At 39.1% G+C, this 21,841-nt stretch overlaps 1 protein-coding gene across 13 annotated transcripts in view; it reads left to right on the forward strand.

The window, feature by feature from the left end:
• The first annotated feature begins 3,544 nt into the window (after positions 1 to 3,544).
• The window catches only part of BBX (BBX high mobility group box domain containing), a 297,809-nt gene continuing 279,512 nt past the window's right edge, over positions 3,545 to 21,841 (forward strand). For 6 of the 13 annotated variants that reach the window (XM_061384983.1, XM_061384907.1, XM_061385913.1 and 3 more), the window contains exons 1-2: positions 3,545 to 3,633; positions 6,807 to 6,878. The gene's annotated coding sequence lies outside the window, so the exon portion shown is untranslated. The other 7 variants (XM_061385229.1, XM_061385150.1, XM_061385790.1 and 4 more) reach the window with 7 other exon arrangements.

The raw sequence follows: 21,841 nt of genomic DNA on the forward strand, positions 1-21,841 counted from the left end.
ATGGATTGTTTCACTTATGGTTACTCTTATTATCCCTAATTTACAAACAAGGAAACTGAGTCTTGGAGTGACCAAGGAATTTTTCCAAGATTTTGAATAGGGATTGAATAAAGAAATAATGTAAAGTAAGGAAAGAAAAGGTTGTTTATAGATGTATCACATGTACACATAAACACTTGTATGTGTACATTTACACACACATTTAAATTTACTCCCCCCAAATTATTTTATGTGGCTTACAACAAAGGATTCATACTAAATAAAATTAAGAATATGGATAGTAAAGGCCATGAGAAGGATGAATATACTAACCATGAGCTCAACCTAGGATTGCTCATCAAAATGTGAAAGCAAGAAAGGAAAAACCCTTTCTTGCAGACCCTTTTTAATGCCATTTTACTCGGGAAATCAACAGTTGTTTTTATATTTGCAATTTTATATTATAAAAATTAAAGTCCCTGAAAGTTATGATTTTCCATATTTTTAAGTTTGGGGCACTACTGACATTTAAAATTTCTTGATATTTATTTTTAAACAAAATAATTAAAATTCTAAAAAGTGTTTCCTAAATGGTAAAATACTATATAACATTTAGTTTAAGCCTTCTTGGCAAGGCTTTACCTATCTTACAGAAGACTGGAATTCTATTTCGTCATTTCTAGGAACAGGCAATTTTCCTTTTCCAAAATTCTGGTGTGCTTGGGACCTACCTAGTACATGAATCCTTCTCAATAAATGATCTGCAAGAGAATACTGAATGATGACTTTTACTTACACATAATGCCTAAATACACCACCAATACATCAGATGTTATATCTGAACCTAAAGGTTCTGTGGACCCGTTAGTTTTCCAGTAGTCATTTCCAATAATGACTTGCAACCAGTCATTTCTATCTACTTCTTTCGCATCCGTCCTGATCAGTTAGCACGTTGTACTGTCAGAGGTCTCCAAACTTGAATACAAAAACCCTGGGGCATGTTGCTAAGACTATATGATAGGAGTGTGGAGAGAAAATGTTAAAACTCTTGTTTATTTTTCGCCATGCCATGCGGCTTGCGGGATCTTAGTTCCCCGACCAGAGATTGAACAGGCTGGGCAGTAAAAGCACCAAGTCCTAAACACGGGACTGCCAGAGAATTCCCTTAACTTTCATTTTTATCTCATGCTTTTTCATTTAGTTTTTATGAATGTATGCTTCATAAAAATAAATAATATATCCATGCAGTGGTACATTTTTAAAATGTATACAGAAATATACATATATCGAGGGTACTCACTCATTTTACTGATAACATGTGAGCTAAAAGTTTGAAAATGTAGCTCTAAATAATTCTGCTAAGCTAATTATACTTCAACCAAAAAAAAAAAAAAAAAAACAACACCAACTTTGCGACCATAAAGAAATGAAGAATGTTTTCCTATACTTGGGGTTGAGGGTAGGGGTGGGGAGTGGGCTGGTCTTTCATATTTTTCATAACTTAAATATACTAGCAAGTAATTCACAACACTTCACTCAGCAATTTAATATAGCAACTTGTGTTGATTTTTTTTTTTTTCTCTCTTTTTCTCTTCAAAAAACAGGACAGTGAAATCCTGAGAAAGTTTTTCTGGGTTTTCCTCTATCACTTCTATCTGCCTCTTGTCCCTGAAGCTTGTCATTTGGAAGGAAGGACTATCAAGTTATTCAAAATCGGTGTTGGGTATTAAGAGTCCTGGGTTTAAGTTCCTTTGTCACTGGTATTCTGTGCTATCTTGAACAGTCCCATTTCTCTTATGATAAAATAGAGATAATCATACTTAGCACCCATCTCAAAGCAGTGTGCAGTGTGGATAAAGCACAATTTGTTCCTTCCATCAACTAAATGCAGAGCATCATTAATATAATCTTTAACATCATTGGTTTAAATTGCTATTTTATATACTTTCCCCTTTTAAAAATTATTTTCCTTTAAAAAAGAAGCAAAACAGCACATTTCCAAATACCACTGCTTGTTTTCTAAACTTTACAAATTTAAATTTTCTCTGTATCTGTTTCTGGTTCCCATTCTTTCACACACGCGTACACACACACTCATTCGTACACACACACTCATTCGATAACTTTATGGATGTGAGAGAAAAATCTCAAGATAACATAAAGAAATAAAGAGGGATTTGAAATAAGTTCTTTTATCCAGCTTTCCTTTAAGTTTTAAAGCTACACATCTAGGCCATAAAATCGTGGTGTTTATTTAATCTTCAAAATGTTTGTGTTAAGAATAATTCACAGACTCTTAAATCAGAAAGAACCTTAAGGAAACATCTAGAGCCTATGATAATGCCTGGTACACAGTAAATGCTGAATAAACATTTAGTGAAGGAACATTTAGGGAGAAGGTTCTTACTGTAACTTAAAAAAGAAAAAAAATGAAAACAAAATCCCAAACTAAATCTGAGCATTAGAGGAGCTAAATTAATTGCTCAAGATTGTTTAGTGAGTTTAAGAGTTGGGTCTAGAATTTATTTCTCATAGTTTCCAGCTATGGTGTTTTCCCAGCAACCTGTTGACTTGCTTATATAGGACTGTCAAATATATATTTGTCAAAGACACATCATAGGAAAAAATAAAAATCAGAAGGCAAAGTCCTTGGGTTCACCATCTCCCAAAGTCATCCAAAATGCTCATATATGATGTGAAACATGTAGTGTAAATATCATATGTCTATAATATGCAAAATATAAATCTTGCATATATTGACTCAAAAGGTCTATTTTTAAGGGAAAGGGTCAATAGTCAACCTTCCATGACTTACTCTACTTTACAGCACTGTTTGTAGGTACACACAGGTGATCTGCAGTCCTCTGACCAGCTAGAAGTAGAGTGGCTGTTTCAGCAAAATGATTATCTTTGTTTCTGTGTATTGTTGTGTTGATTTTTCTCAATTTACCTACGAATGAAGCTTTAACAACCTCAATCCATTACCGTCCTAATAAACTTATCTTGGACTATTTTGGCCTATGTGATAGCCAACCCATTGACAAAAGAAATCCAAGCTGATAAAGGTTTTCCTGGCCACTTGTTAGCCAGGTCATGCTGTAAAATCATAACACAATGCACGCCTCTTCCATGGGGCACCACAAGGCAACGATTAAAAAAAAAAAAAAAAAAACCCTCACTTCCATATCCAGTGGAGTTGTAGTTTATTACTATAACCCTCCCAAGTCAAAAGGACACCAATTTCAAGCCTTGCAACTTGGTGCAGACAGGGTTTTTCCCTCTCAACCCACTCTGCTGGGCCTCTCTACCTGTCCTCTCCTACTGTCTACAGGTCCCGAACATTAGAAAATAGAAAATGTGATGATCTTTGTGTGTCTCTGTAAAATGTGTGTATGTGTGCGTGTGTTTGGGTGTAACGGGCCTTCTGTTTGGTCGCGTGGCCTGTCCGTCACGGAGCGGGCCAATGGCAGGCTGCCTTATATAAAATGAGTGTTTTCAGTCTCTCCGGGTTGCATGTACTGTATGTGGAGCAGTGTACAGTGAAGCGGAGGCAGAGCGGCTCCGCGAGCTCCTCTCCACTTTCCCATAGAGAACCCCTGACTGGCCACTGAGGGCGAGCCACACACACGCCCTCGCGCCCGGCGAGCCCGCGAGGTAAGCGCCCCCCATCTCCAGCCCTTCTCGGGCGCTCTCCCCGCACTTTCTGTTTTCCTACTCACTTGAGAGCCGCCGGGCTGCAGCCCCAAGGACTCCGCGGCAGGAGCAGCGGCGGCGGCGGCGGCAGCCGGTAGGCTGGACTTGAGGAAGACGGAGGGAACCCCGCGCGTCCGGAGCCGCCGCCAGCCGGCCCGCTCCCTGGGCACTTTCCCCCTCCGCCAAAACTTTGGGTCGGGAGAGGTCGGGGGCGAGGGTCGCAGCGGCCGCGCCGGCGGCGGGTGGGGGGCGCGGAGGCAGTGCCCTGCGGGCGGGAGGCTGGGGGCCGGGCTGGGGAGTAGTAGGCCAGCCGGTGCCAGGCTGCGTTTGCAACCAGCACCTCTCGGCACACAGGCAGCGCCGCCCGAGAGGGGCACGGGAGCCGGGGCGCGGGCAGGAGCAGCCCGAGGAAAACAACAACAGAGCCCTCACGCCGGCGGGCGGCTCGTGGCCGCCCGGGGAGCCCCAAACTTCATCTCGGCGAAAGTACGTGGAGCCCAGCTTGGGCTCGGCTGCCGGGGAGGTGGGGCCTGGGGAGTCGGGGCAAGGGAGGAAGGTACGAGCAGCCAGCCCTCAGTGGATTGATTGAACGTTTCGAGTGCGTCGGTGACCGGGAACAGTTCATCTGGAGAGTTGGGATCTGGGTGTTCCGGCCCCGGAGATCGGTGCCCTCTCACCCCCCCACCCCTAACCAAATGCGCGGCGAGTAGAGAAAGTGCTGTTTTAGTGCCAGAGTGGCTAGGAGGAAGAATAGGGGGAGAGGGGGAAGAGGGTGAGGGAGTAGGGGAGAGAGAAGAGGGAGGGAAAGCCGGCGGGGGGGAGGGAGGGCAAGAGAGAGAGAGAGAGAGAGAGAACCGGAGAGAACGGGAGAGAGAGAGAACGAGAGAACGCGAGGGAAGAGAGGAGGGGGAAGAGGAGGAGGGAGGCTGTGTCAGGATTTTGCTTGAATGTGGGATTATGTTGTGTCAATAAGTTTAAGGTGGAGGGAGCGAAGCTGGGGGTGGTGGTGGAGGGGAGGAGGAAGGCCTTGGCTGTTAAAAGTCTTATTTCTGAAGGTAAGTTATGGCATTGCATGGTCGCGATGACAGAAAACTTGCAGATCCTTTATCCGGGGATGGGGTCGATGGCTCTAGAAAGAGCTCCCGAGCCCCTTAAGCCACACTCGTGTTACACTGTTATTTGCTGCGATCCGGGTCGCTAGTAAATTACCGAAATCAGACTCGAGGTTTCTTTTCCTCCTCCACCTCGTCTCGCTCGCTCACCCTCAGAGATGTATTATTATTATTATTTTTTATTTTTTGGTATTGTATGAAACTTAACGTGAGTCCTGTAATTTACAAGGACCCTGAATCCAAGAATCTGGAACACGTTTATGTGTGAAATATCCACGATCATTTCAGCTAAATGAGGAAGGTAAAACGAAACGATGCAAAAAGCTAAGACACAACATGTACGACAGAGGAGGGGGGGGGGAGAGGGAGAGACGGAGAGAGAAGCTATTTTTTGCTTTCCTTTCTGTAGAAAGGAAAATAAAACGTGCATTCTCCTTCTCTCCCGGTGTGTAGGGTCTAGTCAATATTTTAACTGTCTGAGGACAAATTAGTCCAGGTGGATCTCGTTGAAAAGTTTCGTGAGGTGGGGTGGAGGTGGGGGGGGGGTACGAAGGGGAAGGTGGGTGGAGGTGGTGGGGGATGGGGACGGAGCGAGCTCTGCCTCTGCTAATGGTCATTGGCCTGGGGCTTTGAAACCATTGCCTGTCCTGCTAATGACACGTCCAGTTCTAGTCTCCCGGCCGCGGACGCCGGGCTGCCGGGGACTGGGGTACTTTCCCCGCGCGGGGAGGGGCGTTCTTCGCCATCCCTTGGGGTTGCCCACTCGCGGCGTGGGAGCCCCCCCCACGCGCGCCCCCTCTTATGCGCGCCGCCGCCACCTCTGCTCGCATGACTTTTGTAGCCAGCCCGCGGCGAGGGGGCGCAGGGGGTCCCCGGTGCGGATGTCCCCGCGCGGCCACCCAGCTCCCGCCCCACGCGCGCCGCGCGGTCCAAGCCCGGAATGGCAGCGCCGGGCCGGGCGGCCGTGCCTCCCCGGGGGGCAGCGGAGGCAGCAGCGGAGGCAGCAGCGGTGGCGGCGGGATCTTCGCCGGGGCCCGCGGGAGGAGGAGGAGAGGGAGGAGGAGGAGGGGAAGGAGGAGGAAGACGAGGAGAGGGAGGTGTTTTCTGCCCAGACCGCCGCCAGTTCGAGCGGGCACGGCGACGGGGCCACCCCACTCGTTGCTTCTCCGTTATGGAAAGGTGTTTAGCAGACTTTTACGCCCGGAGTGTGGGATTTACACTTCATTTTTTTTCTCCCCCCTCTTCCCCAAAGCAAGATGGACTCTATTCCCTTTCTCTTTCTCCCTCTGCCTCTGTCTTGTCAGCCTTTAAGATCGACATTTTGTACTAAGATGCAAACTTGATGGTGACCAGCAACAAAGCCGGGGTGGGATCCCTCGCTCCCTTCCTCCCTCTCCGTTTCCCATCTCCCCCCACCCCGACCTGGTGGCCCTGCACTAGACACCGGGGGCTCTGGCGAATGTGTTCCCCGCTCGGTTCCGATCTCTAATCTCGGGATTGTGACCGGGGCCGGGCGTTTGGGCGACATATGTGGCCGCCCAGGTCTGCAGGGCTGAGGGCTGCGCTACCTGGACCCGCTGCTGTCGCCTTGCCACCTCCGGCCGGCTTCTGAGCACTGGGAGACTCGGACTGCCTGTCGATTGCCATGATTTGGTTCCTGGTGCATTTCTCCTGGGGACGGCGATCAGTTGTGCAAGTTGATAAATGAGCACGGCGTGGGTTTGGGGTGTGCCGAATTGATCAACTTTCTGCCTTGTACATTACCGGGAGTAGGGTGAAAGTGTGCTGGAGACACCCTAGAATGCCAACTGGGCTACCCTCAGCCTCTGCCCTTGGAAAACTGGGAGCTCTTTCCCTTAATTGCCCCACAGCACGTAGGGGTGGGGATGGCGAGAAGGAGTGGTTGGTGGGGAGCGGGCCTCCTGGGTTTCGGGGTCCTTCCTTTGTAGATGTTGCAGGAGTTCGCCCTCAACTGTAAAGCTATATCATACTGATGATGTACCTTTATTTGATACTTTATAGGTCACTATCATATGACAGAGGTTTTGCCGCAGTTCATCTTCCTCTCTGTGTACTTTCCACTTGCCTTCCTGAGTAAGTATGCAAACTCTTCATATAGGGAAGCTAGCTGATATTAGTAATGACCTAAGGGTCCTTACTGTACACGTCAGAAGATGCCTTTTTGGGCTTGTAGCACCCCAGAAATCTTGTCCCATTGAGTTTCCCATAGCAGATTTTTAGTATTTAGAATTCGGCTATGGGTATTATTATTTTAACATAGTTTAAATGTCCGTTTAATATTTTTCTGCAAGTGTCATTTGAATACTTATTTTCTCTTTTTATTTCATAATGAAATTTTGCATAGAGTTGAAGGCCTAGGGAATTTGATGCTAGATAATATTGTAGAAAGATTGTAGCTTGTGAGTGGAGAGAATTATTAAAAAACCCAAGGAAGCATTGCCCAGAAGACCTCTCTAAATTACAGTATCTGACATTTGTTTACTTTTTTCTGGGCACTCTTTTCTTGGGAACTTGTGCTGTTTATGACAGTTACCCTTGTAGTAGGGAAGGTGGACTGGGCAGTGTGGTAAATCTAGCATTTAGTGTATCAGCTTGATTCAGAAGCAAGTAACTGTCCTAATGCATTGAATTTGCTTCAGAACTTCTAAATTTGGAGAAATTGGGTATATTTTGACAGTCTGTGTATGTGAAAAATAGCAACTTTGAAATCTGTTGCTAAGTACTCTTTTCAGATCTGTGCCCCTAATTGGAAAAGTTGGTGAAATAATGTGGGACAGTAAGTGCCTAAAAAGTTTGTTTTTGAGAAGTAGCCCTCTAGGTGAAAACTGAGGGTTTAACATTTGAAAGCAGCGTGGTAAGCCCAAACTTCAGAAAACCAACGTGTAATTTTGCTCCTCCACTGCAAGAAACACCTCAGGTATTCTTAAATTGCTGATAATTTAAGAAAACTGGTCATACAAATTATGTAAATCAGTTTTGGTGCTTTGTAATAGTATCATAATGAAGACAGACTGTATTTTGTGAATGAAAATGAACTTGAATTCAGTTTTCCATAAAAGAAAAAGAAAAGGGACCTTCTTTTGTTTTGTTCCATGACTTGCTGTAATACTGTGTGTCACCAAAAGATTGTCTTAATATTGAGAGAAATTGAATTTGAAGACCAAGCTTTTCTGGTAGTTTTTCTGTTTTCTGTATGGTAGCAAAGTATACTTTGACATTGCTGAGAACTTTAGATGATATATAACAGAAGCTCTGTATCCAGCTTTCTTTAATGGAATGTAAAATATCTTGTTATTTCAGATAGTTAGGAGAGCCTCCTAATACGTCACATGCATAACAGTCAGAATGAGATGGGTCTGTAAGATGAATTTAGTGCACACTGAAATATGGGATTTCAGCTTCTTTGATTTTTTTTTTTTTAAGCTTGTTTGCAAGAGAAGTTTTTCATTTTTGAACATATGGCAAGAGTATTCAAAATGCATTCCTGATTACTAAAGAACACCACATTTATACATGTGAGGCACATTATTTTGTTCACTGTCGCAAACTTTTAATGTTAGTTCTTTCCCCATGGAAATGTGTTTTACCAATTCAGAATTTAAAATGGGAATCAGCAATTTCCAGAATAAAAGCGATCTGATGAGTTCTTGCATTTGTTTGAGATATCAAATAACTGCTTCATTAAAACAATATTTTCAAGCAAAGTCTTGGTCTTTGAAGTCAGAGTAGTTTTTATAGTGTAAAACTTGAAGTAGTGATTTGAAAAAGTCACACTGACAATGAAATACAAGTTATTTGGCTTGGTTTATAAGGCTTAATTTTTCAAGATAAGATTTTAGATACGAGTTTTGCTTCTATATGGCCAAGAGTTTTCAAACCTCCTATTTTATTATTCTGCATACCTCTATTAAATTCTGAAACGGAAATCTTAATTTGCATTTCACATTTATTGAAAGAGGGGTTCATCTATGTTATTTCTTAGTGGTACATCTTTGTATGTATTATGGCAGTTTTAGGAAGAATCTTCCCCTAGGGTCTTAGATACTAATAGAACTTTGCAATTTTGATACTTTCTTTTTTTTAATATCCATCTTGATTTTTATATCCAAATTTAAAAAAAAGTTCCAGGTTTATGAGTTTGTGAAGTAGCTCTGCTTTTAATGTATATCTAGCTCTGCTGTACAACTTGAAAAGTATGTAGGACCTTTGACCTTATAGATTTGTTCTTTATACTTCATCCATTGAGACAGATTTGTTTAGACATTGAATTTAAAACGTAGCTCTGAGTGAAAGTGAGGATGAATATATAATTATGGCTTGCTTGTGCTGTAAGTAACTATGTAATTGATAATGTTTTTTGTGTATAGTTAAAGGACCAACGACCTTAAAATAATGTGGCACAGCTCATGAAAGTCTAATTCATCAGCTAAAGTTTTTTAAAGCCATATTTTTCAGTAAAATTACAGATGTAATTTCTAATTATTAATCATCAGTCAATATACTTACGGTTTATGTTTTCCAACATTTCATAAAGAATGTGGTTAAAGCAAGGGCCATATTTTTACTGGGATCCTACCATGAATATCAATTACTTTAATATTAGAAGTCTTTAATAGAAGTGGTAAAGACTTCACAGTTCAACCCTATTAAAAGAAGTTTTTGAAAATAGCCTCACTATAGATATGGCTGTTTTTGCTATACTAAAAGAAATCCCTGGAATTACTAGTCCATTGCAAGAGTGCAGAAGTGTTTAAAATTGTATTTTTAAATGTTCTGAATTACTAAATATAGGCAATTAATTTGGCATGTTGCATCACCACCAGTGTGGAATATATTTTAAAATTTAAGCTTAAGCAGGTATTTAGCTTAAGAAGAAGACACTTTTCTTGAACTTGTAGTTTGAGGTCCACCTTGTTTTTAACATTTCCTTACCAAAGGCACCTTTTAAAATAGGTCTGACTGATATCTTCTGTATTTTTAATCAGCCTTCCTCTCAATATGAAATGAAAACAGACCCAAATTATAAAAACATTGTAGTTTCACCCCTTCATTTTTATTACATGCCCTAAGTAAATTGGATGCAAGTGGTCCTCAGGCCATACTTTGAGAAACACTGCTCTGAAGGTAGTAAAAACTAAGGCTAAATATTGAATGGATGTTCTTCCATCTTGAAGATTCTGTGACTATAATTCCATCCGTGAGCTTGTACTACCTCAAGGGCAGTCGCAACACACTGTGTCGAACTGTAGAGATTTCTATGTTTTAAGTCATACCTGAGGAGAGCATCTTTTGCATTTAGCCTCTCAACATTCGTATGTGTTCATATTATCCCTTAGAAGGCAATTACAGTTTCTTGAAATGCCAGGACATCATTGTAAAACTGTAAAGATATATCCAGAAAATCCTCATGTGTTAATAGGGATTGTTTTTTTTTTTCTTTCAAAGGAAAAGATAAGGTGAGAATTGAAATAAGTACCAATTACACAACAGAAATGCAAGAGAAGACAAGCCAATAAAGAATTCTGTCTAAAAAGTGTATATAAACAGAGAATGAAAGAGTAAGGGAATGAAAGATTTAAAGGATTAAGTATAGACCATGAAACACTGACACACCTTCCAAAATATAAGTTTAATAAGTTAAAAATATATCAGTTCAAGGATCTAGATAGAGTAAAATAACTTCAGATCGTGAGGAGGCTGTATAAAATATAAAGTAAAATTAAGAATGAATTGGAGTTTAGGAAATCTTAGAAAAGTGAAAAGTATTGTAAAATATTGATTAAATAATTAAACCAGTAGTTAAATATAGCCCTTGGGTGAAAAGATCAGGGAATAAAACAGAAACTCCTGGATTGAAATAACTGAGATCCTGAAAAAGACACAAGTTTGGATATTTTGTAAAGGGAATAATTAAATAAATGATCAATAACTTATTTGAAAGAACAAATAAGAATGGGGATAAAAGTTGCTTAAAACAACTGAATTTCTCAAATGTTTTTGAGATTTGTGGTAAGAAATACTTTTTCTATTCCAATACACATATAAAACCTGGAACAAAAGTTTCCTGAAACAGTACTAAGAGCAGTGCTCTGATAATTTCCTATTCCTGTCTAACCTTTATAAACCTAATCTGTTTCAAACTATTTTATTAAAAGACAGAGTGTCATTCATGAAATTTATTTTATGACTTAAATTAAAAAAACACCGGTATGCTTGCAAAATATAGAAATCCCCAGCCCTCATCTTCATATTCTGATTCAGTGTATCTAGGGTAGGGCCTTGGAATCTGCATTTTAACTAATACTGCTGGTGATTCTGAAGCAGCTGTGAGGTCCCCTGATACTCTTGGAGGAATTCTCATTTAAGGGACTGATGGATAAAGATTGAATGGGCATTACGTACTTGAATGTGGAGTTAGAGTTTATTGACTACAGAGGTCTCTCTTCCGGAGCTTCAAGATTGTATGGCTGTATTTCAGTCAGCATGTTTACAATACTCAGAGGACCCTTATCCCCCTCCATAGATGTTCCATTGTAGCAGGTATAGAATAGGAAGCAGAGGCTTTGCAGCTGAAGAGCCCTGGGTTTCACTCTTGATGGCTCTCTAGTTTATAAGCTGAGGGACTTTGGGCTTATATGGACACAGAATAAACTTCCATTATCATATGTGCAAAAGGGCATCTTAATATTTACCATACAGCAGAATGAGAATTACATAAGACAGTAAGGTCTATAATGACCCTTATCCACAGACAGTACTCAATAGGATATGTTTTTATAGTTATATCTCATCTCACTCCAACTCCCACCAAGTTTGAAGTTTTTCAAGGCCGTGCATTTCAGTTTTTTGTTTCAACTCTAGTATCATGAAGCAGTGGTGCATTTTTAACTGAATGTGGGGTGCTGGACAAGCAAGTTATTACTGAAGGAAATAAGAATAACCAGAAGGGAAGAAAAGAAAAAAACAGCTGAAGCATGCCACATATAAGTACAGTGCTTCTTGAAGTTTGGGGAATGATTCTTGTACCTCTTTAAAAAAAAGATATCGCGCAGGACAGGACACCATTCAGAATGGTTAGTTGACAGCATTAGACTTTCTCTCAAGTGACTTTGATGCATCCTGGAATGTCTCAGAGCATCATTCCTCAAACTTTCTACCCACACGCATGCGACTGATGTTTTCATATGGGACTCTATGATTCTTTGGTGATAGACATAGATAAATTATGCAGTTGACTATATAGGTAGTTCACAGTGTGATAAAGCCATTTCTTTCCCTTTCAGTAAAGTCTGTCAGAAAATAAGCAAGAGTGATGTTATTATGATGAAAATCTTGAATACACCCATATATATACTTGTAAAATCCTTTAAACTGTGGTACATTAATTTTTCATAACTAATTACTTGGGGGGACTCTTCACAACCAGTTACAACATGTTTGTGTCAAGGCATGAAGATTGAGGAGCATTATATCCAAAGTTCATAACAAATTATATCATACAAAATGGCACTTCAATCGAAAAGAGGGACAAACTAGAGAGAGGATGGATGGGAAATACCCTAAATCCCTGAAATCTTGAACAGTATGAAAATCAAAAGCCTGGGGATATGCACCCTGTGGTTAAATGCAAGGGAAGTACCAAAGACTATTAGTACTATGGTTCTCAAACTTGAATACTCATTGCCTCTAACACAGACATTTATTTTTAAGTAGTCTCAATGTTCATTTAATTTATTTGAATAAATTAAAATGAAATAACCTTTGTATTTCCTAACTTTCTAGGGTTTTTTTTTTTTTTGGGCTGCACCCTGCAGCTTCTGGGATCTTACTTTCCTGACCAGCGATTGAACTCGGGTCTTCAGTAGTGAGAAGGCAGAGTCCTGACAACTGAACCACCCAGCTGTTCCCTGGCTTTTAAGGATGTATTTGCCAGGAACATCTTACTTTGCTGAATTTTAATTTGCCATACTTTTTCATCCCTAATAAATTAGTGAACTGTATCTTGATCTGGAGTGGTATTGGGTATATATTTGCAATCTTGTATCTAAAAATACCTCTGAAAAAGTAATGTTTTTGTTTTTCCAAAAGTTTGACATTAAAACTCACTTGATGTCAAAACCTGACCCAGATTGTCATGGGCCTTTTTAAAATAGTTTTTAAAGCCCACTTAGAATATTCACATATTTTGCTGTAAGTAGTAGTATGGTACGTTATGAAGTACTAACCTAAATTGAGCTACGAATGTTACATAAAGCATGCAGTATGCTCAATCTGATCTTTTTAAAGCCCACACAAAATCTGATGTGTACTTGGACCTAAGGGTTTCATATAAGGGATTGTGATCTTATTGTATTAACTTTCTTAGTTCACAAAGTGAAAATATAGGGTATTCCTACTTGTTTAGCTCAATGAAAATCCTTTTGCTAATTTTGATCATTGATCATCTGAACATTTTGAGTTCATTGCAAGGGGATAGATCATGGAAGCCGTGTTAACATCATATATTAACTCAGACTATCTGTCTGTTGAAACCCTTGGCTTCAAATATAAATGTGGAAGGCATCAGAGGTTATCAAGACAAGGAAACAAAATGGCAGTGCATAAAATCATTTGTGCCTCCTGCATTGAGCAGAGTGAAAGGCTTGTGGGTAAGGAAAGCTTAGACACACACACACGCACAATCACATGCACACTAGCTGAACCTCATCCATCCATTTGACATTGTTGATTCTTTTTTGGTTGTTGTAGTTTTTATTTTATTAAACAAACACACACTTATAGCTGTAACTTTTGAAACTTGTGCCTTGTTGAACATTGCTTATAACAGTGAACAAAACTTAGGTTACTTTCATTACGGTTTACTCTTAGGAGAAGTTTCATGAAGGAATTGTATTTCCTTTATTACTCTGCTACTTGAATGTTTCTTTCCTTCAGTCAGAAAGGTAAAAGTGAAAGTGTTTTCTGCAAATTTGGTTTCCTCTCAGGTGAGAATGTTCCTGGGTTGTATTTTATAGAGGTCCTAGGTATCTTTATTTTTAATAATTAACTGTGAAATGCTGAATCTTTTATCTGTACTTCTAATTTCCTATAAAAAAGCACTATAAAATTGAAAAGTATGAAGTGAGAGTCTATATGGCTCTCTAGGAATAAAGTAGTAGCTGTGTCTGAACTACTGTTAGGCCAAGACTTAATCTTCATTTGTTAGATTAAAACTATTAATGGCTAAAGAAAGTCTTCTTATTTGTTGATTCGACTACATCCTTTGATGTGGGAAAGCTACAGATTGAGTCATTCAGAGGGAGTCTTATTAGCAGTCCTGAATCTTTTAATATTAAAAATTGCTGAGTTATTTTTCAGCTTTTGGTGAGCCTCTCAAAACTCACCCAAGTGTAGAGTTCTCATTGACTGCAAAGAGAATGTTGTGGAGCATGGAACAAAATGAGAAAATAATTCTCTACATCCAACTGTCAAACTTGGATTATATTTTGTGTTACTGAAGTTATTATTTTTTTCTCTCTCTCCCTTCTGTTCTTCCTTTTCTCTCCTCCTTCTCTCCCCCTTTATCTCTGTCCTGTTTCTCTCAGCCAGTTATATTCACTAATGTGCATCTGTGATACTGCCTAGAAATGTCTGAGGATGGGAATGTGGGATTGAACGTTTTTTTTTTTTTTTACCATTATTTGATTTTAAAGATTTATTTGTAGCTTTTGAGTCCTTTTAGTATTCATCACTACATGTAATGAAGTTGTCAATTATGAATTTGATACTTACACAGTCCCTTATATAGTCTTTTAGGAACAGTTATTAGACGCCGTTAGGACGGCTACGTGAAATAAAGGCACCTGTTGTTTTTATGAAGTAAATTCCTTATCCAGTCATTTTTGTTTTTTAGAGTGGTAGCATGATTACATGGTTTCATGTATATTTAAGGGAAAATTAAATGCAGTTTTTAGGAGGGTAGCCCAAATAGTATTTCACTTTGGGAGGAAGGGAGGAAGATAATTTGCAGTCAGACTCTACCACTGAGCTGGACCCTTTGGGAGAAAGATATTTGGACTGCGAGCCTCCTTATGAAGTGTAAGTTTTATTTTTACTACTTTATTTTTCATAACAGCTTTCTGATGAGAGGTAACCCTGTTTTAATGACGAGGAAACCAAGTCTCAGGTTAAGTCATTTGTTGAAAGTCACACAGCTAAGCAAGTGACTGTGCCAGGCTTAGAATGCCTGTCTGCAGTGCCACCGTCTCCTGGGCTTGTTCTCTGCATACCTGCTTTTAGGACCACATTCCAAAAGGTTACAAATGAATGGTTTGAGGCTACTTATAGCTAAGAATTACCTCTAATTTTTCTTTCTCCTGAAAGAGAAATCATCTTCTTTTTGAAGTGATGGGGCTTGGAACACTGTCCTCTATCAGTCTTAGGAAAGGTGGATGAGAAAGTCTCTGAGCTGGGGCTGGTTGTCAGTTTTCGTCTGTGAGGTCACAATCAAAGATAAAACTGGCCTCAAACTTAGTTTAGAAATTAATAGTTAGAGAACTTCCTTTCTGTTTGGTGTATCCAGGATAGAAATGTCTAATAACAACAGTTACTGATTTCACTATTTGTTAATTCCTTTGGTACAGCAGTAGTAGCAATCATCATTCATTCTTCATAAGAAGTTGTTTTTCTTGCTGAACAGTCTATATGTTTTTAGTCTGGTACTCTTAAATACTTAATCAGTGAATATATTTTACAAAAGGAATTTAACATAGTGTTATAAAATAGTTTTCTGGAATTTGGTTTGAAAAGAAATCAGTATTCATGGAAAAAAATTATTAAGCAGATTTCATAGACACATTGCAGTGTTGTTCTAATGAGCAAACATGAATTAGAAGGTCAGTCAAAAGTTAATCAGTTTTCAAAGTGATTTCTGGGTACTTTTGATTTATTTTATGTAAGAAATTTGTTTCTGCTATGATAAGTAGAGATTTTATAAATTACACATTTACATACATGTAGCAAATGATTTAAAAAAGACAAAGTAACATGTTGCTTTTTTGGTACTGAGAGCCCTATTCACCTGAAATTAAATTCTTTTATCTTTGCAAATTCAGCAAAGTTAGAGCCGAATTCAGATATAGGAAAATAAAAAGTTTGTTGTTCTTTTTAAGTGACTTCTCTTTTCCCCTGAACCCTGAAACATAGAAATAGGATATTTTTCTGTTTTGGCAAAGTAGTTTCTGTGGATGATAATCTTATGAAGCGTGCTCTTGCTGGGTTCTGCTCAGTGATGCGTTAGGGTGTGTCAGGCTTCCATTTCTTGTCTTTCATCCCCCCTACAATAAAGTACTTCCATATTTCTCATTCAGGTAGGCTGGTAAACTGAGTAAGTTTTGTGGCATCTGATACCTTTTTTTTGACTTGTTTTCTTGAGTCATGTTCAAAGATCACTTTGCATGTTATATAATTTGGTCAAGTATAGGTGAGATTCAGGTAGCAAAAGCTTACTGATTTAATTCACTGGTCATATATTGGGTGCCTACAGTGTATTGATGCTAATTTAAACTTTGAGGATTTAAAGATGAATGTGGAAAAGCCCTTATCCTCAAAGCAAGCATCTTCTACTGACTGGAAAAGTCCAGTAGATATGAATGTATATGTTATTCTGTGCTAATTATTCTGACAGATATGGCATAAAATAGTACTAAGTAAAAACCACTTAAAAATTGGCCAGTTCCAACATAGGAGCTGACATTGAAATATGAAAAGGATTTCTTCCTGTCCCACTATATATGTCCTAACTACCATCAGGGTTATAAACTCATTTGGTCCAAGCACCAGAGTGGATTTTAAAAATTAGACTTTTGACCATAATTTGGCTGGCATTTCTTTATTTATTATTTTGGCATTTAGTCTAGTTATTTTTGCATTTAGTACATTATTTTGGCTTTTAGTCTATTTTAAAAACCAGTGACTTTTTGATAAAGTTTTCAACCTATATTAAGTTACATTACAGTCAAGTGTTTTGGGGCTTCCCTGGTGGCTCAGATGTAAAGAATCTGCCTGCAGTGCGGGAGACCTGGGTTCGATCCCTGGGTGGGAAAGATTCCCTGGAGAAGGGAATGGCTACCCACTCCAGTATTCTTGCCTGGAGAATTCTGTGGACAGAGGAGCATGGCAGGCTACAGTCCATGGGGTCGCAAAGAGTAGGACCCGACTGAGCAACTAAAACACACACAAGTGTTTTGGACTTTCTTTATTTTTACTTTTTTATTTATTACTATTAATGTCACAGTCTGAAAGGACAACACTTTTGAAGTAAAGGGAACGGTTCGAGGACTCCACGCACTTATACCAAATCATGTTAAAAGTATAGTGAATAGAAAAAGTTTGAGCTGTGTGTTCAAACACATTCTAATAAAAATGGTGTAAACTACTATTTCTAACACTGCTTCTTACTTACATAAATATACTAAAGTATATTTATTAATAAGATTTCAAGCCCAGACTCTAACCAGGTAAAAATGTACTTTTCTATCTATGAGAAATTATAGATTAAAATTATATTATTTAATATAAAATGTATTAAAATTAAAATAGATTAAAAATTATGCTTAGTGCTTCCCTCAACCTTTGTTACAACTGTGGTGTCTCTCATGTCTTAGTAAGCCATGACCTGTAAGGCACACATGAGTTTCTCTTTTATGCTTAGTAATCTAGGTTCTGGTCTTTGGATTTCCCTTTGACTTGATCAGATCTTCAACATCACATTTTAAAATCATAACTTTTGTATTTATTACACCTCAGGGTGTATTCATTTTTACCCAGTTTTATTTGTGGCCCCCTTTTGACTGGTCATTTCTGGACATCATCAGAGTTTAGATTAAAACTTTGTTTCGAAAATACTGTGTGCTCAGTGTTCCAGATGCCAACCCTGGGTGCTTTAATAAAAAATACATTCATAAGCAAAATCATAAGGAAGAAACTGATCTGGGAAAATATTTCTTGGTAAGCTCACACCGTTGATAATGACCCTAATGTTTACATTAAAGAAGCAAAGAGGAATGGAGAAACACAGAAAAATATTTTGTGAGTCTTCTTTCCGTTCTATCATGGGGCTCTTTGGCATCATGGAAGTACAGTTACTCAGATCTCATTTAACTGTCCTCATGGTAATAATGAATTTCTCTTTTAAGTTTTGTATATGGATATGCATTCTTGTCTCATTTGGTGCTATACATTCTTAGTTGTCCCAGACGACATGTTCAGATTTGTTGTAAGGTCCAGGGTTTTAAAAAGTTTTAATAATTTTCTACCTATAGCCTGTGCATAAATTTAAATCCATACAGAAATCTTCTGTAGCTTGAAAGGTCTTGGGAATGGGTCTTGAGGAATGGACACAGAGTTATAGATCTGAGGATCTGGTCTCACATAGTGATGAGTTTACTGTATCATAAATCAGTGGTGGATTTTATTTCTTGAATTCTTTTTAGGTAACCATATGTATCATTCCTGACTTACTTCAGGTATAGCTATCTCATCATAAAGTCTGATATATAGATCTCAATAATTAGGGTGATTGGCGCTTTTCTTCATTAAAGATGTTTTCTTGGAAAGTTTTGACTTCCTTAGTTTTTCAGAACTAACTGTATATCCTTATTGACAGATTATAATTTCAGAGCGTTTCATATGTGTTTCTAATTGATCTTTAGTTAGCAGTGGGTACTTGAAGTTTTACCATTCCCAGGTCCTAGTCGTAATCAGTGGTCTGTGAAGTACACAGAGGGGTGCTGCATAAAGGAATCCAGTGCTGATCATTATAAAGAAGAGCAATCTTTGGTAAAGCAAATACTTGGTGCCTCTATCATATCTGTTTGGTAATTCTGGGTTCCGTATATTGATTTGTCTTTATTTTATACAGCATGTATTTATTGAGTACTCATTATATATAACGCCAGACTAGGAATTCTGGGGCTTGCAGAATAAAATGGTAGCGGCTCTGGCTTCAGGATGTTTCTGGTATAGTAATGACACACATATACCAGATGTAGAATAGAAAGTAGCAATGCTGTGATATCCGTGGGACACGGGGATGGTGAATATATGGTTGTTAGGAGACAGTTAGGGAGGAAGATTGAGATGGATGTGAACTTCGGTTGTTTAGTTTAATGTTTAGGCATCCTTGCCAAAACGCTTCCCAGGCTAGTGGGAAGTCCAGGCTAACCCCATCGTGGCAGACAGTTCCTTCTAGTTGTGTCATCATTCAAGCCAGTGGTCTCTGGAAGTTTTAGGTGCTATCCCCTTCAGTAAATGAATTTGAGCATGTATCCTCAGTGTCTATACGTTTATTTATAACATACATATATTGAGCTATTAATATATAATGTGATAAACTATAAATGCTTAGAAATAAAAAATAAACTTAATATAAAAATATTTTCTTTTGAATATAAAGGAAAATTATACTATTTCCTTCTTACCTACTCCAGTGGGCTAAGTCTTATTCATGTTTTGGGTCTCAAGGACCCGATTTTGGACACCACTGGTCAAAATTGGGCAGGGTCACACCAAGTTTTGCCAAGTTCCATGAGCCCAAGGACTGTGTTTTGCTTCCTACTGTATCATCAGCACCTAGAACTTGTTAGGAGTGCAATGGATACTGTGAAACAAATCAGTGGAATTAGTCTAGTTAGTAGGGACGAGGACTGAGTCTAGCTCATCGTGAAGGATCTGATGAGAATAGAGTCAATTGTTGTCTGTTGCTGTATCTCCTGTACCTATAAAAGTGCAGGAACTCAAAAAATACTAGTTCACTGAGCTAAGGGTGTGGACAGTGTGTAGCTCATAATGAGGGATCTGCCAGAGTCTGTAGAAGGACACGAAAAGGTAAATTTCAGGAGGTCCCCTAGAGCAGAACAGTCTATGGAGATCAGTAGGCAAAAAAATACAGCCAGTGTGGCGAAGGGGTTACAGTGTTAGTAAGAACATTATGGAGGAATGGCTTCAGTAACCTCACATCTTAAAAACTGTGACCCTCATAAGCAATAAGATCTGGGTTTTACTTATCTTTGTACCCACACTGCATAGAACAGTATAGTAGGTGTCTGATTCACTTTTGTTGAATTGCTCTGTTTTATACTATGTCCTGAATATAGGAGGTTCTGCATGTTCAGAAATGGCTCAGTGGAAAGATCAGAGGCCTGTAAATGAATCCTGCCCTGGTTGAAGCAAAGCCAGCGGTTCTGGGATTACCTCATCTGCAGACATGGTTTTAAGCCTTCACAGTGTTGCCTGCACAGAGGTGCTCTGGTGACCACAACTGCCAAATCATATTTAGCTGTTTGTTATTAACAGTGTCGTTATTAACATACTGCCATCGACACGTTATCAATGAAGAAAATGGAGTTTGTGACAGAATTATTTCTTATATGCTGTCATCCTATACTGTCTTCCATCATCAGTAACGCTGGCATAATGTCATGGAGCACCCTCCTGTGTACTATTTCAGTTAGGACTGAATGTATTTACAGATAAATAAAGCAAGGTAGTTTGTATTTCCCCTCTTATTTTTGGAATTTTCTTATTCAATAGACTTCCTCTTTAAAAGGTAGTAAAAATTCTAGTTTTGTGGTCATAAAATAAACCTGTCATGCATTTTATTGAGCCCTGTTAGGGTTGGGGAGAACAGATTTCCCCTGAGAAACAACTCTGGCATTAGCTCTCTCCTTTAGAGGCTGGCCAGACGAAGGCATCCTTCTTCAGCTGTGACACAGTCAAGACAGGTACCCCCTTACTCCCTCTGCAGTTCAGTCTCATTTAGGGCATGTTTATTTAAAGCAGTTTCACATCTGCACAATTAATAAATTACTGTGCTCTAATTTGCATTTCTGATGTCTCGTAGTAAGCACAGCAAGTTCCCCTTTGCCCTTACAAAAACAGTTTAGTCTGCCCAGGCTTCCTAGAGCTGAATAAAAATTTTCTCTGAGGGACTTCCCTGGTGGTCCAGTGGTTAAGATTTCACCTTCCAGGGCAGGGGGTGTGGGTTCGATTCCTGGTTGGGAAGCTAAGATCCCACATGCTTTGTGGTCAGTAAGCCAAAGCATTAAAAAAAACAAGCGGTGTTGTAACAAATTCAATAAAGACTTCAAAAAATGGTCCACATAAAAAAAAAATCTTAAAATTTCCTCTGCATCTGTATCATGGTCTCCATATAAAGACTTAAACTAGTAAAATTTCTTTGCTTTCATCCTTTTGGTCATTAAGTCGTCAAATTTTTCTTCACTGTAAGTTTGTCACTCTTAAAGGCACAGTAGTAATAAATGTCAAACTTGTTATTGCAATCTAGAGTTTACACTGTGATTTCACAGACATCTTGCTTGCTCTTCAGGCTGTGAAGTAGGGTATCATTATTCCCATTTTTGCAGATGAGGAAACAGGTTCAAAGTTGTCAAGTGGCTGAACCTGAGTCAGAGTTTGCAGTGGCTCCCCTGAGGCAAAAACCCTGTCTTTTGTTCATTCCTCTAGAAAACTGCCCACTGTGAAGAGCAGAAGTTATCTTACTTAAACTGAGGTTTCGTTTTCTTACTTTCAACCTGATAAGTGATTGTAAATACCTGGAATGGCAGTGCCCTAGACATTATGGTTGTTTTGATTTTGAATGCCCTGTGGGCTATAAAATATCAGTGGAATGGACCTTAAATTTCTGGTGTATTTAAATTTATTTGTATATTTAAGTAAGTGTTTTAGATCATGTGGAACAACTGTCCATTTGACTTAACTTTTTACAATTTGTAAAAAAGTTTGTAAGGGTTTACAGTTAGTGAAAAAGATGGAAAATTGAATGCATAGGAACCACACACTGACAAAGAATGTGCTTTCAAGTGTATATTGCGATTCTTAAGTGAGATTTGGATTATGTATTGGGGCCATTTTTTCCCCTGTGAGACATATTTCTGAAATTATCATGAAAAATCATTGGAAAGTATCAATTGATATCTAAATACCTAAGCTACACCCATTTCTAGAACACATCTGTATTATAATTTGATATCAACTGG

This window comes from Bos javanicus, chromosome 1 (assembly GCF_032452875.1).
Source record: "Bos javanicus breed banteng chromosome 1, ARS-OSU_banteng_1.0, whole genome shotgun sequence".
NCBI classification, from domain to species: Eukaryota; Metazoa; Chordata; class Mammalia; order Artiodactyla; family Bovidae; genus Bos; species Bos javanicus.